The sequence below is a fragment of the Toxorhynchites rutilus genome, chromosome 3 (genome assembly GCF_029784135.1).
Source record: "Toxorhynchites rutilus septentrionalis strain SRP chromosome 3, ASM2978413v1, whole genome shotgun sequence".
Classification (NCBI taxonomy): Eukaryota; Metazoa; Arthropoda; class Insecta; order Diptera; family Culicidae; genus Toxorhynchites; species Toxorhynchites rutilus.
The window spans coordinates 156,388,814-156,401,644 of NC_073746.1; the positions used below are offsets into that span (position 1 = coordinate 156,388,814).

General features: G+C 37.0%; 2 long non-coding RNA genes across 4 annotated transcripts; one reads left to right on the forward strand and one right to left on the reverse strand.

Annotated features, from left to right (window-relative positions):
• Nucleotides 1–6,071: 6,071 nt before the first annotated feature.
• LOC129778775 (uncharacterized) lies at nucleotides 6,072–7,251 on the forward strand. The gene is made up of 3 exons (XR_008743496.1): nucleotides 6,072–6,342; nucleotides 6,402–6,838; nucleotides 6,895–7,251. It is a non-coding gene; the product is annotated as an uncharacterized LOC129778775 (long non-coding RNA).
• Nucleotides 7,252–10,779: 3,528 nt separating this feature from the next.
• LOC129778193 (uncharacterized) lies at nucleotides 10,780–11,978 on the reverse strand. 3 transcript variants are annotated; one of them, XR_008743396.1, is made up of 4 exons: nucleotides 11,727–11,976; nucleotides 11,631–11,667; nucleotides 11,231–11,568; nucleotides 10,780–11,174 (listed from the first exon to the last, which is right to left on the reverse strand). It is a non-coding gene; the product is annotated as an uncharacterized LOC129778193 (long non-coding RNA). The 3 variants fall into 3 exon arrangements; XR_008743395.1 differs by having other exon boundaries at nucleotides 11,231–11,571; XR_008743394.1 differs by having other exon boundaries at nucleotides 11,231–11,667; nucleotides 11,727–11,978.
• Between the last annotated feature and the right edge of the window lie 853 nt (nucleotides 11,979–12,831).

Below are 12,831 nucleotides of genomic sequence, written 5' to 3' on the forward strand. Positions count from 1 at the left end.
TGTATAAATACAGATTATTCTGTAAATATGGTAACCCTGCTGGGAACCACTGCGCCCATTGTTTTGAACTATTGCGGTATGCCAAAACATTTCTACTGCTTTTTGATAAAGCAGTAGACTGAAAGCCATAGCGAGATATATCTGTCTAGAGAAATTTGTAATCCTGATCGGCAACACAAATCAAACCTCTTTGGGCTCCAGAATAGCATTATCAAGATGTTGAAGTCTGCGTCTTGTCATAGTTCCGCAATTGCAGACCAAATGTTCCGAGGTTTCGCTATCGACATTACAAAAGTGACAAATACCATCTCGTGAAACTTACGTTGTTTGCTCGGACAGTGTCCTGTTATAAGTCCAGTGAATGTACCGAGGTATTTCTTATTAAGAATCAACAATGGTTGAATAGTTTTAACTCTTTGTGGTCGTTTGTCTGCTCTCAGCCACCATACCTTTTTTACCGTTCTGGTCGATTGTCTGCTCTCAGCCATCACAGCAAGAAACCATGCTAATCTTATATTTTACTCAACCAAGTATCAGTTTATGCTTTTCCTAAACGAAGCTACCGTGGACAGGTCTACTGAACCTGTCCACGGATCAATACGGTACTTCTATGAGTAATAGATAACGGTACTCAGTATCAAACAAAGTAGTGACCCTCGAAAGACAACCCACAATGTGTTGAATGCATAGGAATGTGGGACAAAAATCATAACAGCAGAATTTAAGCATAGTAACACTTCGTTGTGATGGAAAAGATTGTTCATTAGTATCAGAACTACTGTTTGCATAAGTGTCTCATATTATTTGAATAATCGCATAAGTGTCTCAAGCGACAAAATCTTTGTTCTTCTAAAGCGAAAAGTTTTGATAATCTCGGACCACAGAAATCATTATTTGAGTAACTACTGGTTTAAATTATGTTAGAGTAGTTGTTTTCAAAGAGCAAAATAATTGTTTGCATAAGTGTATTAGGTAATCTGAATAATCTCATGTAATCTGAATAATCTCATGTAAAAAAAACCTTTGTTTGTTAAAAGAGAAAAGTACTGATCTTTTTGGATACACATTGCTGGCATTAATTACACATTTATTACATCAATGGCAAAAATGTCTCATATTCAACGGATAATAAAACTAAAATTATGTGTTGATTATACTTCATATGATTTACTCTTGGAGAAGGTTTCGGAAGATTTCACATGAAGACGAATTATAAAATATAATTTTATATAAAAACACCACATCAAAACACATTGTTAAGTTAACACATATACATAGTTTACAAAAAATAAAAACAATGTTTATTTTTCATAATATTGTATTTATCACTGCTTTTTCAAGGAAAAATAATTCCGACCAGTACGACACCCATGCCCAAATTAAATACGACCGCAAAGGGTTAGTACTGGGCGTGATATGTTTTTGACTGAATAAGTTGTACAGCCATCCAGATGGCCATCACTTTCCTGTCTTCCCATTTCTTCTGCTCATTCTTCAATACACAATCAGAAATTCCACAGAATGGTACTGAACCAGTGGAGGGTGAGCTTGAGCCATTTCTTGCAAGTTCATCTGCTTGTTCTTTACCGCAGTGGCCTTGAATCCAGTACAGTTGCACCGAACTTATCTGGCTTAGCTGCCGTAAAAGGCAAATGCATTCCCAGACAATTTTTGAAGAGCACTTGATAGTTTAAAACCTCCTGTACTCGCGCAAAACTCGTATACTCGTATACTAACAGACTTTGCGTGCCTCTGTAACATTGCTATTGAGTATTTTTAGGCGTTATCGGTATTATTTGAAGAAAAAGATATATTTGAATGGAAACTCCAGAAAACAACGCATGCCAGTCGTTGGAGTTAGTTTACCTTTTTTGTAGCTATCGTCTCCGTAGTCTTTGGCCACCATACTTATGAGACATAGGATATTCTAAGCCGCACAATGGCGATGTAGATTCACATAACTCACATGGTTTAAGGCCCAATGATCTGCCTATCGTTTTAGAATATGGTAATAGGGCTATTTGGCTTTATTAATAACTGAATCTAAGTGTGTATTCCAGTTTATCATCTAGGATTACGCCTAGCTATTTCAGATGCTTTTTTTTCCTTTTTGGTTTTAGTTTTTAGAGATTTATGCTCAGACCTTCTATGTTACACCATGATTATTGTGTAAGGTTTTAGGCTATCTGTATCCTGCTGGATATCACGTCGTCGAGCTTTCCACAAACCATTATGACTAGATCGTCATCAAAGCCCACGACTTCGAAACCTTTCCCATCTAAGCTGCTTAGAAGGTCGTCAACCACTCAGTGGCGTCGACTGGGTGGTGCGAAGAGGGCGGACCGCCCCCGGGGGCGCGATTTTAGGGGTGCAGAATGAACCGAATTTATATGAAGAAGTGGGGTAAATATGATTCTAACGAGGGGGGAAGTGCAAATCGACTGATCCTTGGGTTCAAATGTTTCTATTTTTCTGGCGGAACGGGGATACAAATCAACTCTTCCTCTCTGGGTGCAAAAGCTTCACTCGACGCCAGTGTAACCACTAGTGACCAAAGGAGAGCTGATGGAACTCCTCCTTGTGGGCAACCTTTTGTTGCAGATATCGGCGACCCGTCCAGCTCCGAGGTGATTTGCCTGTGTGTGAGCATGCCATGGATCCACTCGATTATACAGTCATCGAAATGTCGTGTATTATGCATCAATATTGTCAAACGCGCACACTTGAACTCTACTGTCATTTTCCAACAACAAACAACACGATCCCGTAATATACTCGCAGGAGTATAATAGTATAATAGAGTATCGATTTTCAAGAAATAAATGATTCTGTAAGTCTATAAGACTCAATCAATTTAATATTATGTTTATTGTTGACTATTTTTTGTTCCAGCATCTCAGCCGTGGAAATGACACAAAACTCTTTAATAGCGAATTCGTTTTTGTTCAGTTTCAACCCCAGTGCCGCACTAACTGCTGTCAAAACGTTTTTTTATTCTCTCAGTTTCGCACTCAGTGTCGCACTAGTTCGCCCCGAAAGCTGTTAGTTTCGCACTGAGATGTTTCACGGGTTGGCACTCGGGTTCACCAATACAACTATACTGAACTGTCAAGTTCCGAGTATTGTTTTGGAAAATCTAAGAATAAAGACTATGAAAATGGAAAACATGCTGCTCTTGCTTTTGTATTATTTGAATCGTAATCCAATTCGGATTCTGATTTTGAAGAGTATATTCGAGTAGACGGCATTAAGCTCCGTGTGCTTTCATTGGGAGGCGAAAATTATTATGGATATTCAGGAGGAATAAACATGCTCTCAAAATCAAAATTAGGAATGAAAATTTACTTTAACGTATCGAATATTTATTTTATGTGATGAAATAAGAGGGTTTTTTCCGATATCGCAGAAACATTGAACGAAAACTGTGTCTAATGATGATTTTATATTATAATAGTAATTATTTGTGGAACAAACAGGAAATGCATCGACAAATGGTTAAGTGAGTGTCAGGACTACATGTGTTAGGTAATCAAACAATATGAAGTAAAAATATTCATTCAAACTTTTATATTTTTACACTGCACTTGGCCCTTCTGATCTTATAGAGAATACTTTACCTCCCAAGCACTAATATCTCCACCAGACGTCGACACTGTACATTTGTCGTCGCAAATATAAACAAATCAGACTATACAACGCACACCAACAAACCACCGCATTCGTGAAACTGAAAACGTTTTTTATTACAGAGTCAGTGTGGCACTGACTCAGTTTTAAAAACGAATTCGCTATAACAAAACAAATGAAACTGACAGTTCTCTGGCAGAATAACGGTAACGGTATTGAATTAAAGAGACTTTAAACTCGTCTCTTTAGAATAATGAAATCGCTCTCGTATATATAAGGCTGATGTCACATTAAAGTAGGTTTAGAGTTCCCGTGAACGTGAACGCGGGCAAACACTTTTTTGTTAATAATTCATCAGTCGATATATAAATCGCGAGGAAAACATCTTGAAACGATAGGAAGAAACATTTTCTAGTTGAAAAACATGTTTAAACACAATTCATATTGATAAAAGTGGATTAATTCAATATTTCACAACGGTTCTGAATTTCCACCGTGGAATCGAGATGTTGGTGAACTCACCATAGTTCACCGACTTCGGTGAACGTGAACATGAAAACAGTGGTGAATATAGACGTCAAAATATTTCCCCGTTCATGTTCACGTTCGAATGTCCCAAGGCATTCTGAAAATTATTTCACCGTGAACTGTAATAGGATATGTTTAGCAATTTTCTAGTTTTGAATGAAAATTTTGATATGGATGCAATTTCATTCAATCGGATCTCTGCGCGGGTTAAAAAACTTCGTTGCTTCGGGTTGATTCGTGAACAACTGTATATTTTATCCGAATTACTTTATTGAAGATCGATGTTTATTTACTTCACGTTTATTGCCGAACTTTTAATATGAACGTGAATGTGAACAAAATTATTCTATTCACCACGATTTTTTGAGTTGTATGTTCGCAATGTAGTTCACCGTGAAATGATCGTACTATTCCACCACCTGTTCAAGTTCACGTTCACGGGAACTCTAAACCAGGCTTTAGGCGGATTCGCCGCCGCGGATATTGCGACGGTTTTTTTCTCGATATGAATTCGCTTCCAAAACCGCCCCGCTCTGTGTGACATGGCTAATTCACAATACCCTGTAGATCCTCCGCTGCGGTTTTACTCGCGGAATCCGCGGCGGCGAATCCGCCTAATGTGACATCAGCCTAAGTAGTAACAAGAGGCGTTTTCTGGCCAGCGTAGCCATTTCAATATTCCGATATGGTGATCCGGCACGGACGGCAGCGCTCGAACTGCAACAAAACCGCAAGCGGCTGAACAGAGCACACAGTATAATGGCGATGAATGGGGTGAGCGTTTATAGAACGATATCTGCAGAAGCAGTATGCGTCATTGCCGCAATGATTAGGTGGGAAATCCCCCCTAGTGGGGAATTTAGTCATTAAAAAGAGGGGATTTGTGCAAGGGAATATCGTTTGCATTAAAAAATGGACTTTTTCGGATGGCGCTAAAAAATTATAGGAGGTTGTATCCAAGATACGACCGCATTGTTGAGGTAGAACTACGCTGTTTTTTTTTTGTCTGTATTATAGTGACTTTCAACACTTTTGGCTGGTTCGTCACTTTTACTTCAATTTTGGAAGAATGTCGGGAGTGAGAATTGAACTCGTGACCTTGAGCGTAAGAGGTATGGATGTTACCACCACGCCAGATCGCCTGCAAACTACTGTTCTTTAATATAATTCGCTTGTTTATGACTCCGGATAGTCATGTCAGTGCATGGCCTCTTCGAAATTGACATAGACTCGGCTACGGTCGGTTATATACTTGTTGCACCAGCACCATTATTCCTCATAACTACTGTAGAGGATGGGAATTGGATGTAGAAAAAAAAAGATTTAAATAAAGAGAAAATTAATATTAGGTGAACGGAATGTTTTAATACACGAGTTTCAAATACACGTCTATAAACGCTGTAAATTGTAATTACATAAATGTAATGCAAATTTATGTAATTCTAACATTTCAGAGCCCCTCGTTCGCATTCGGATGCAAACGAATGTCGGTGAGCAGCACAAGTCCGAACGAGAGGTTCGTGATTAGTGATCCCCGATTTTTGAAATTAATCGTTCATCCACTAATCGAATACTTTTAAGCAGTTTCCCACAATCCAATCGATGAAAAAAACATCGACCTAACAACGACCGTAACGCTGTTACCTATTCACGATGACGACGATTAGGTATCGACATCTGGATACAGCATTAGTTTGTATGAGGCAAACTATTCTCTATCATATTAGTCGGTCTGAATCAGTTTATATTTGCTAAAATTTGTATGAAATTTTTTTCTTTGCATATTTTTTTCTACTTAAAGTACGTTGTCATGACCCTAATTTGAATTATTTTCTATAGACGTTCAGATATTCTCAAAAAAAACTTGTCATAATAATATAAAATTATCTCAAAACATATTTTTTATGACGTTTTTTCACCACTTGCAGGCAATGGTGATTTTCACTTACATAGAGTACTAATTTGATTAAGGAAAAATCATGTTCATTCATAATTTTCATTTTAAAAGTGTATTCATTCCTTCTGCAAATCCATACTGTCATGCCTATTCCCCAATATCGTCAACGCGGATAGTTCGTTAGTCGAAAATACTGAATAATTAAACAAACCAAATGGCATCACTGGTGGTTCTTTTTTCCACTCCGCTAAACTGTCATCTCAAACAAAAACAAATGGATCATACAACTGGTGAGTATGAAATATATTTCGGCTTTTTAATTATTAATTATTTTATCTTGTCTTATCAGCTATGAATACATTCGACTCGTTTGCTTCCATCAATCGGTAAGTGAGAAAGATGATTTCTCCCATCAGCACAGTGTGGATTTCCACTTCTATCACAGCAGCCAACAACATCCGTTTTCCTGCAGTAGTAACCTCCAACCCCTGTTGGCAATGCCGGGGGACAGCATCAACAGCAGCAGCAGCAGAATTTGACCATGGTATGGTATTGCGAAGAACTTTCCCCATTAGAGGTTCCGTGCTTCGCGCACATTCAAAAATCCTCTTCAGACACGAAAACTCAACGACAAGGAGGTATTTATCAACTTGCTCAGCTGAATTACCACCCGGAGGAACCCGAATACACTGATTCCGTTGTATAGTAGAATGAAAATAGGCGAGGTAAGCGAACGTAATCGCATGATATTTTAATGTTCGCATTTTTATCCGGATCATACAACTGGTGAGTAGGGAATTCATTTCTGCTTTTCATTTACTAATCATTTTATTTTGTTTCAGCTATGAATACATCCTCAATCAATCGGCGAGTGAGAAAGATGATTTCCCTCATCACCACATTGCTTATTTCCACTTCTGTCACACCAGCCAACACCATCAGCTTTCCCGCAGCAGTATCCTTTAAGTCCAGGCTGCTATTCCGGGGAACAGCATCAACAGCAACAGCAGCAGGACCTGCCCATCGATAGTATTTCGAGCAATTTTCCCCCTCGGAAATCTCGTGCTTCACGCAAATTGAAGAATCCTCCTCAGACACATATCTGTGTCATCAAGGGCAAGGAGGTATTCATCAATGTACTCAGTCGGATTTGAATGCACCGGATGCACCGATTCCATTATATACCTTATTTTTATTATACATGGATTTTTATTATTTTTTTTCAATAAAATGATTAAAATCGATCAATGTATTTTCTTTTCACTTTCAATAACAAACCAATACAAACAAGCAGCAAGCAGTGCTGGAAGCAGCGCTGCAAGCAGGTCGACGCCTTGCACATGTTGGCGAAAAAGTGGCGTCAAGTTGTTTGATGAATGCATATGAAAGGTCGATAACTCGATTGCAAGGTGGCAGCATTTGAGGTCGATTGTTGACATTTCATCGACCCGATCTTGGCAGGCAAAACGGAATGTGGGAATTCTTATTCGATACGATTAATCGATCCAAATAATCGATTAAGCGATTAATCGTCACACTGAGAGAAATAATTAGTTAGACTAATATTTCTCATTTGTTAGAAAGCCATCTGGAATCAAAAAAGTGTTCATTACGCCTGAAAATCAATTATTATCTTTTACGCTCCCCTAAACTCGTAAACGAAGCTCATCTCGCATCGACGGCATTGAACTTCTTTTAGGAGTTTAGGAGAGCGTCAAAGATAATTATTGATTTTCAGGATAAAACTGCAGCGGCTGTACGGTTTTTTTGCTCTGGGTTTGAATCGATTAATTGATGTAAATTATTCGTTCGCTTCGATTATTGGTTCCCACAATCCGTTTTGCCTGCCAAGATCGGGTCGATGAAATGTCAACAATCGACCTCAAATGCTGCCACCTTGCAATCGATTTATCGACCTTTCATATGCATTCATCGAACAACTTGACGCCACTTTTTTGCCAACATATGCAAGGCGTCGACCTGCATGTAACGCTGCTTCCAACCTAAGTGGTGCGGACTCAATCCACTTCATTCTCAAGCAAATTCATGCATGTTTTCAAGCGATTTCTTGCAATAAATTCTCAGACCACCAGAGATGCCAGATTTACAAATATGTTTGTAAATTTACAGACATATCTGTAAAACATTCATCACATCAAAAATATTTGACTCACCATATGACATTTTTCCATAGTTTTAATACAGAAAAGTTATTATATTTAGTATATATCAATACACATGACGTTAGACCAGCGATATTCAACCTGCGGCCCGGCAGTCCTTCTTGTTGGCCCATCTGGTGTGTATGATGTTCGGAACTCATACACATAAGTACTTTTGCCTTGACATCATTGCAGACGAAAAAGAGGATACGGTTATTCACAATTAATGAACAATTGCATTCTCTGCAGGTAAGGAAAAATCTTGAACGAAAATTGTCTCTGATAATTATTTTCTGTTCTAGACAAGATTGTTTTGCTGAAATGCAAGGAGATTTATCGAAAAATAGTTAAGTTAGGGTCAGGACTATGTCTTCTAAGTATTTAAACAACATCGAAAAAATTTTTCATTCTATTTTCAACAAGTTACATTTGCTTTCGGGTCTGCTTATGACGAAATATGGGTTACTGTTCGATATTGTTACGACAGACATGGTTCATGGCCGTGTGGTGATCCAAAACTTGTATAGCCTTGCATGGCGGATGGAAAATATACACTGCATTTTTTTATAAATAAAAACGACAAGACCGCAAGCCTTGATGGATGTCCAATATATCAACGGAGAAATACTGTGTTTTATAAAAATTAACAACGCGTATGTTTGTGTATGTGTGTGTATGTATGTATGTGTAGATCGTTGAAACATTTAAACACACTTACAGCACATAAGTTATTAAGTGGTCCGAAAAATCATTTTTTTCCACTTTTTCCCAAAAATGACAAATGAAAATTAATAACTTTTGAATCACTGAATTGATTTAGATGATCGACATATAAAATTGACCTAGCCTTTTATAAAAAAATATTTAACTTGCGAAAAACATAATTATAATTATTGATTGTAGTCGTTTTTTATTTTTTTATGACTTTGGACTAGAGGGCGCTATATATTTTTATATTTTTTCTTGAAAGCTGAGGATTTTTTACACAACATATCTCGATATCAGGGTTGCTATTTTTTCGTTTTTTAGATATGATTTTAAAAAAAAATAATTTTTCCCCATTTGTCCAAAAATAACTTTCTGCAAAAATCATAACATTTGAACTACTGAACCGATTTAGATGATCGATATATTAAATTGAAGCCAATAAGCAAAATTCACACTTGCGGGAAGATTGGATTTTAGTAGCATAGGTCTAGTTTAGTCACATATGAATATTGATCGAAGACTTAAAACATGTTAAATTTACAAAATTCTAACTTAAAAACGATAATTATAGCATCTCTGATATCGAGATATGTTAAGTAAATACTCCTCAGCTTTCCATAAAAAATATAAAAAAATATAGCGCTCCTATCTTTAACCGAGAAAACTATGAAAAACTAACTCAATCCATAATTACAAAAACAAAATTTAATTTTTTCGCACAAGTAATATTTTTTCAAAGAAAAATAACTCATAAGCTTCAATTTTATATGTCGATAATATGAATCGGTCCAATAGTTTGAAAGTTATGACTTTTTGTAGTGGGAAAAATGGGGAAAAATTGTTTTTCGAACCATCGATTAGTTTTGCAAAATCATATTTCTAAAACGAAAAAAATAGCATCTCTGATATCGAGATATTTTATGCAAAAATTCTCAGCTTTCAATCCATATTAAAAATAGTATCCATATTATATGCAAGTTAAATATTTCTCAATTAAAGCTCATTGGCTTAAATTTGATATGTCGATCATCTAAATCGGTTGAGTGGTTCGAAAGTTATAAATTTTTGAAAAAAGTCATTTTGGGAAAAAGTGGAAAAAATGATTTTTGGGGTCACCCTAAAATGGAAATGGGCACCCTAATGACAAATTAAAAAAATACGAGTTTAATGTTTTGCGATAAAGAACAAAATTACCACTCTTGACGAAGAGCTGAGAACCACTATATTAGTTTGGCATGGAATGGCTGTATATATATATATATACAGAATACAATCTTACGTGCATCGTGATGTACAAAGTATTAAAGAATAAGTGAAAATTAACGTTAAAAGACATTTCTATAGATCTGCACACTTTTACAGACTTTTCCACATTTTTAACAGACATTCACATGTTTTTACAGACTTTTTTTTTAAATCATCTGGCAGCTCTTCCTTCCACTTTTTATCGAATATTTCCAAATTGCAGGAGTAAACATTTACGTGACTCTGACTTTGTTTGTTTTTATTACGTTCGGAAAAACGTTATGACAAAGAGAGGGGACATTAAAAATGCGTTGCTCAGTGAAAGGCTGAGATGCTCTTTTAGAGATGCAATGGTTAATTAAACAATTGACGGAAAAATGTAGTTCGTTCATTTTATAATTTTACTTATTTTTGCCCTTGACAACAATACCTCTTTTATAGTGTTGATTATCATAAGAAAAATAACACTCCTGATCGTTGGATCTCTTTTGACATTTCAATTGGATCTTTTTAGACAGCCGTTTTGATCCAGTCCGCACTACCTAGCTTCCAACACTGATCGTCTCTTGTTTGTATTGGTTTGTTATGAAACATGAAAAGGAAAAACATTGATCGATTTTAATCATTTTATTCAAAAAAACACAAAATGCATATAAAATATAAACAAGATATATAATGTAATCGGTGCATTCGGGTTGTCTGGATTGACGATTCGAATCCAGCTCCTTTTTCTCCTTGACACACATATGTGGCTGAGGAGGTTTCTTCAATGTGCGTGAAGCACGGGATCTCCGATGGGGAAAATTGCTCGAAATACTATCGATGGCCAGGTCCTGCTGCTGTTACTGATGATGCTGTTGCCCGGAATAGCACCCTGGACTTAAAGGATACTGCTGCGGGAAAGCTGATGCTGTTGGCTGGCGTGACAGAAGTGGAAATAAGCAATGTGGTGATGAGGGAAATCATCTTTCTCACTCGCCGATTGATTGAGTCGGATGTATTCATAGCTGAAACAAAATAAAATGATTAGTAAGTGAAAAGCAGAAATGAATTCCCTACTCACCAGTTGTATGATCCGGATAAAAATGCGAACTATTAAAATATCATGCGATTACGTTCGCTTACCTCGCCTATTTTCATTCTACTATACAACGGAATCAGTGCATTCGGGTTCCTCCGGGTGGTAATTCAGCTGAGCAAGTTGATAAATACCTCCTTGTCGTTGAGTTTTCGTGTCTGAAGAGGATTTTGAATGTGCGCGAAGCACGGAACCTCTAATGGGGAAAGTTCTTCGCAATACCATACCATGGTCAAATTCTGCTGCTGCTGCTGTTGATGCTGTCCCCCGGCATTGCCAACAGGGGTTGAAGGTTACTACTGCAGGAAAACGGATGTTGTTGGCTGCTGTGATAGAAGTGGAAATCCGTACTGTGGTGATGGGAGAAATCATCTTTCTCACTTACCGATTGATGGAAGCAAACGAGTCGAATGTATTCATAGCTGATAAGACAAGATAAAATAATTAATAATTAAAAAGCCGAAATATATTTCATACTCACCAGTTGTATGATCCATTTGTTTTTGTTTGAGATGACAGTTTAGCGGAGTGGAAAAAAGAACCACCAGTGATGCCATTTGGTTTGTTTAATTATTCAGTATTTTCGACTAACGAACTATCCGCGTTGACGATATTGGGTAATAGGCATGACAGTATGGATTTGCAGAAGGAATCAATACACTTTTAAAATGAAAATTATGAATGAACATGATTTTTCCTTAATCAAATTAGTACTCTATGTAAGTGAAAATCACCATTGCCTGCAAGTGGTGAAAAAACGTCATAAAAAAATATGTTTTGAGATAATTTTATATTATAATGACAAGTTTTTTTGAGAATATCTGAACGTCTATAGAAAATAATTCAAATTAGGGTCATGACAACGTACTTTAAGTAGAAAAAATTATGCCAAGAAAAAAATTTCATACAAATTTTAGCAAATATAAACTGATTCGGGCCGACTAATATGATAGAGAATAGTTTGCCTCATACAAACTAATGCCGTATCCAGATGTCGATACCTAATCGTCGTCATCGTGAATAGGTAACAGCGTTACGGTCGTTGTTAGGTCGATGTTTTTTTCGTCGATTGGATTGTGGGTTGTGCAGTATTCGTTCGATTAATAATCGATTTCTGTAGGAAGTATTCGATTAATCGATTAATCGAACGATTATCGGGGATCACTATTCGTGATTCTCTTGGCTACTTTCAAGGCGGATTGACGTGCATCGAGGAGATGCTCAGAGAAGAAATGGACGGATACGACAACTACATCAATATATCTTTGGCACCGCATGGAAACAACAACAATGATAAGCGCAGATAAGCGCAGCTGTCGTCCTTAGTGGAGAAAGGTTTGCTACTGGTAAGCGAAACCAAATCACATACAAAACTCCAGAACATATATAGCTTGATAATTCCCCAATGTGTCAGTCATGATTGCAATTCCAGAGACATCAGCGAGTGAGTAATTTGGTCGCGTCCAAAGCTCAATCCGAAACGTAGACATGTGATGATGCAAAACATGGAAGAGCAAGCGACGTTCATTACCTTAAATACAGAACAAAACTGAAAGTTTGCCAGGTCAAGTCAGGTTTTGTATTAT